This window comes from Oncorhynchus keta, chromosome 25 (assembly GCF_023373465.1).
Source record: "Oncorhynchus keta strain PuntledgeMale-10-30-2019 chromosome 25, Oket_V2, whole genome shotgun sequence".
In the NCBI taxonomy this organism is placed as follows: domain Eukaryota; kingdom Metazoa; phylum Chordata; class Actinopteri; order Salmoniformes; family Salmonidae; genus Oncorhynchus; species Oncorhynchus keta.
The window spans coordinates 34,653,152-34,658,093 of NC_068445.1; the positions used below are offsets into that span (position 1 = coordinate 34,653,152).

At 48.7% G+C, this 4,942-nt stretch overlaps 1 long non-coding RNA gene across 1 annotated transcript; it reads right to left on the bottom strand.

Annotated features, from left to right (window-relative positions):
* Positions 1 to 482: 482 nt before the first annotated feature.
* On the bottom strand, positions 483 to 2,087 carry LOC127911930 (uncharacterized). Its single transcript, XR_008079824.1, has 2 exons — positions 1,061 to 2,087; positions 483 to 712 (listed from the first exon to the last, which is right to left on the bottom strand). It is a non-coding gene; the product is annotated as an uncharacterized LOC127911930 (long non-coding RNA).
* Between the last annotated feature and the right edge of the window lie 2,855 nt (positions 2,088 to 4,942).

Here is a 4,942-nt window from a genome sequence, read left to right on the forward strand (position 1 = left end):
GTTGGAGCTGGGTTGTGGCTGGTCTGTGCCGGTGCCGGTGCCGCTGTCAGTGGGAGGCTGTTCTGTGGGCTGGGGAGGAGGGGTGCAGCAGGCAGGGCTGGGGAAGCCTGGCTGATTGATCTGGGCTCCTCTGCTGTGTGAGGGCAGGTCATAGAGTGGTGTTCTAGCTGCTCCTGCAACCTGTCCTCTGTTCTCTTTCTCTCCTGCAGCTCCTCTCTTAGTGTGGTCAGATTGTTATTACTCTTCTGCCTGTCTTTGGAGCTCTCTCACCTCCTTTGTTAGATCAGCCAGCTCTCTCGTGAGTCCGTCTCCCTCTTGCTGAACCTCTTTCAGCTGTGTTGCAAGGCTGCTGTCCTGCTCTGTCCACACCTTGGTTAGGAGCTCCTCTAAGGTGTGGTTGTCTGGTTGCTGTTTGCTCACGCTCTCCCTGGGTAGGACCACCTCCCCCTCCAGTTTGGTGAACTCATCCCTCATGGCAGCCATGGTTATATCCTTCCTGTTTGGCCCTGTCCGGGGGTGTCCTCGGATGGGGCCACAGTGTCTCCTGACCCCTCCTGTCTCAGCCTCCAGTATTTATGCTGCAGTAGTTTGTGTCGGGGGGCTAGGGTCAGTTTGTTATATCTGGAGTAATTCTCCTGTCCTATTCGGTGTCCTGTGTGAATCTAAGTGTGCGTTCTCTAATTCTCTCCTTTCTTTCTCTCTCTCGGAGGACCTGAGCCCTAGGACCATGCCCCAGGACTACCTGACATGATGGCTCCTTGCTGTCCCCAGTCCACCTGGCCATGCTGCTGCTCCAGTTTCAACTGACCTGAGCCCTAGGACCATGCCCCAGGACTACCTGACATGATGACTCCTTGCTGTCCCCAATCCACCTGGCCATGCTGCTGCTCCAGTTTCAACTGTTCTGCCTTACTATTATTTGACCATGCTGGTCATTTATGAACATTTGAACATCTTGGCCATGTTCTGTTATAATCTCCACCCGGCACAGCCAGAAGAGGACTGGCCACCCCACATATGCTCTCTCTAATTCTCTCTTTCTTTCTCTCTCTCGGAGAACCTGAGCCCAAGGACCGTGCCCCAGGACGACCTGACATGATGACTCCTTGCTGTCCCCATTCCACCTGACTGTGCTGCTGCTCCAGTTTCAACTGTTCTGCCTTGTTATTATTCGACCATGCTGGTCATTTATGAACATTTGAACATCTTGGCCATGTTCTGTTATAATCTCCACCCGGCACAGAAGAGGACTGGCCACCCCACATAGCCTGGTTCCTCTCTAGGTTTCTTCCTAGGTTTTGGCCTTTCTAGGGAGTTTTTCCTAGCCACCGTGCTTCTACACCTGCATTGCTTGCTGTTTGGGGTTTTAGGCTGGGTTTCTGTACAGCACTTTGAGATATCAGCTGATGTACGAAGGGCTATATAAATAAAATTGATTGATTGATTGATTGATGGTGGTAAGGAGGGCCTGAGCCTGCTCTGCACTGAGGGGGTCGCTCTCCTCCTGGGGCTTGTCCTCCACTATGGTGCTGGATGTGCCTTTTTGGGTGGGGAGAGTAGAGGTGAGAGTGGTGCTGGTGGAGTTTGTCTTGTGGGAGGGCATGTCACTGGTGGTGTCCTTCTCTCTCTCTGCTCTCTCCTTCATGGTCTGAAAGTCTGTTTCTAACAGCCTAATGTTGCCTTGCACCAATGTTGCCTTGCAGTCTTGTAGAGGTTGATTGTTATCATGGTGCTGTTAGGGTCATCTGTCTCTTTGATTATCAGCTTCCACCCATTACAGATTCCCTCTTTCTTTATGGATTGATAGTGAGAGCAGATTGCTGAGTGCCATGCATTTGGCTGGTCAGTGAGGAAGATGAGATTACTCACGTCACCGTTTTTGTAGAGGTCTGCAAAAAGTGTTTCTGGCCTCCCCTTTAGTAGTTTCTGTTTAAAAGCTTTCCTCGATGTGTCATTTTTGGCCTCTTTAGGGTAGAGAATGGTGACATCTCAGTGATGTGTCCCTTCTCTCTCAGTGATGTGTCCATTTTCTCTTTCAATGATGTGTCCATCTCTCTCAGTGATGTGTCCCTTCTCTCTCAGTGATGTGTCCCTTCTCTCTCAGTGATGTGTCCCTTCACTCTCAGTGATGTGTCCATCTCTCTCAGTGATGTGTCCCTTCTCTCTCAGTAATGTGTCCATCTCTCTCAATGATGTGTCCATCTCTCTCAGTGATGTGTCCCTTCTCTCTCAGTGATGTGTCCCTTCTCTCTCAGTGATGTGTCCCTTCACTCTCAGTGATGTGTCCATCTCTCTCAGTGATGTGTCCCTTCTCTCTCAGTAATGTGTCCATCTCTCTCAATGATGTGTCCATCTCTCTCAGTGATGTGTCCCTTCTCTCACAGTGATGTGTCCCTTCTCTCTCAGTGATGTGTCCCTTCTCTCTCAGTGATGTGTCCCTTCCCTCGCAGTGATGTGTCCTTTCTCTCTCAGTGATGTGTCCCTTCTCTCTCAATGATGTGTCCATCTCTCTCAGTGATGTGTCCCTTCTCTCTCAGTGATGTGTCCTTTCTCTCACAGTGATGTGTCCCTTCTCTCTCAGTGATGTGTCCCTTCTCTCTCAATGATGTGTCCATCTCTCTCAATGATGTGTCCATCTCTCTCAGTGATGTGTCCCTTCTCTCTCGGTGATGTGTCCCTTCTCTCTCAGTGATGGGTCCATCTCTCTCAGTGATGTGTCCCTTCTCTCTCAATGATGTGTCCATCTCTCTCAATGATGTGTCCATCTCTCTCAGTGATGTGTCCCTTCTCTCTCGGTGATGTGTCCCTTCTCTCTCAGTGATGTGTCCATCTCTCTCAGTGATGTGTCCCTTCTCTCTCAGTAATGTGTCCATCTCTCTCAATGATGTGTCCATCTCTCTCAGTGATGTGTCCATCTCTCTCAGTGATGTGTCCCTTCTCTCTCAGTGATATGTCCCTTCTCTCTCAGTGATGTGTCCATCTCTCTCAGTGATATGTTCCTTCTCTCTCGGTGATGTGTCCATCTCTCTCAGTGATGTGTCCATCTCTCACAGCGATGTGTCCTCTCTCTCAGTGATATGTCCCTTCTCTCTCAGTGATGTGTCCATCTCTTTCAGTGATGTGTCTATCTCTTTCAGTGATGTCTCCCTTCTCTCTCAGTGATGTGCCCCTTCTCTCTCAGTGATGTGTCCTTTCTCTCTCAGTGATATGTCCTTTCTCTCTCAGTGATGTGTCCATCTCGCACAGTGATGTGTCCTCTCTCTCTCTCAGTGATATGTCCCTTCTCTCTCAGTGATGTGTCCATCTCTCTCAGTGATGTGCCCCTTCTCTCTCAGTGATGTGTCCATCTCTCTCAGTGATGTGTCCATCTCTCTCAGTGATGAGTCCATCTCTCTCAGTGATGTGTCCTCTCTCTCTCTCAGTGATATGTCCCTTCTCTCTCAGTGATGTGTCCATCTCTCTCAGTGATGTGCCCCTTCTCTCTCAGTGATGTGTCCATCTCTCTCAGTGATGTGTCCTCTCTCTCTCTCTCTCATTTGGTGGTGATTATCAAAGGGTAAGGTTACAGAATACAGCCTTTGGAGAGGTTAATACTGTACAACACAAACACCCTGTTGGACCCCAGCAGATTTCTGACAGAGTCAACCTCCTCTCCAGAGAGCTGACAGAGTCAACCTCCTCTCCAGAGAGATGACAGAGAGCGGAAGAGACAGGTCAGACATATGAGGCTGGAATGGCTGTTGCTCTCCATATGGACACAGCCATATGCTACTAGTGGAGAGGTGTCCCTCGTGGGCTCTATAAGTATGGACCCTACTCAGAGGCAGAGTGTTCCACTTAGTGGTGGTCTTTGGAATGATGCTGTGAAGGGACCAGTCATTGGCTGACAGCTCAGGTAAACAGAACTTGAGGTGATGTGAATAACAAATGGCTGACCTGGTTGACAGGCTCGTTGAAGTTTGTAGAAGCCACCTGCTCTTCTGAGCGTGTACTGCAGACAGACAGACAGACAGACAGACAGACAGACAGACAGACAGACAGACAGACAGACAGACAGACAGACAGACAGACAGACAGACAGACAGACAGACAGACAGACAGAGAGAGAGAGAGAGAGAGAGAGAGAGAGAGAGAGAGAGAGAGAGAGAGAGAGAGAGAGAGAGAGAGAGAGAGAGTGAGAGAGAGAGAGAGAGAGAGAGATCTAGGTTACAACAGGGAATGTTACAATACAATGCCAAACATCAACGCAAACATCTTTCTTTTCAATACTCAATACTCAAGATTATCCTCAAAATATCTCAATTTGTGTTAACAAAAACTCTCCCCACTTTGATGTAATTCTCTGAGGCCAGAATATGCTAGAAGGAAGAGAGTGTGGAGACACACTGTCAAATATCACCATCTGCTTGTGGAGTGAAGCATTTATAATTATTATTATTATTACATTTCCAATCTCTTCCATTTGAGAGGAAAGACATTATCAACCAATTTCCCCAAAAAGTCAGTGATAGACAGAGAGAGAGACAGAGAGAGAGACAGAGAGAGAGACAGAGAGAGAGAGAGAGGGAGAAGGAGAGAGAGAGAGCGATAGAGAATAAAGAGGGAGGAGAGAGAGAGAGAGAGAGAGAGAGAGAGAGAGAGAGAGAGAGAGAGAGAGAGAGGGAGAAGGAGAGAGAGAGATATAGAATAAAGAGGGAGGAGAGAGAGACAGAGAGAGAGAGACAGAGAGAGAGGGAGAAGAGAGAGAGAGAGAGAGAGAGAGAGAGAGACAGACAGAGAGAGAGACAGAGAGAGAGAGAGAGAGAGAGAGGGAGAAGGAGAGAGAGATAGAGAATAAATAGAGAGGAGAGAGAGACAGAGAGAGAGGGAGAATGAGAGAGAGAGAGAGAGATAGAGAATAAAGAGGGAGGAGAGAGAGACAGAGAGAGAGAGAGACAGAGAG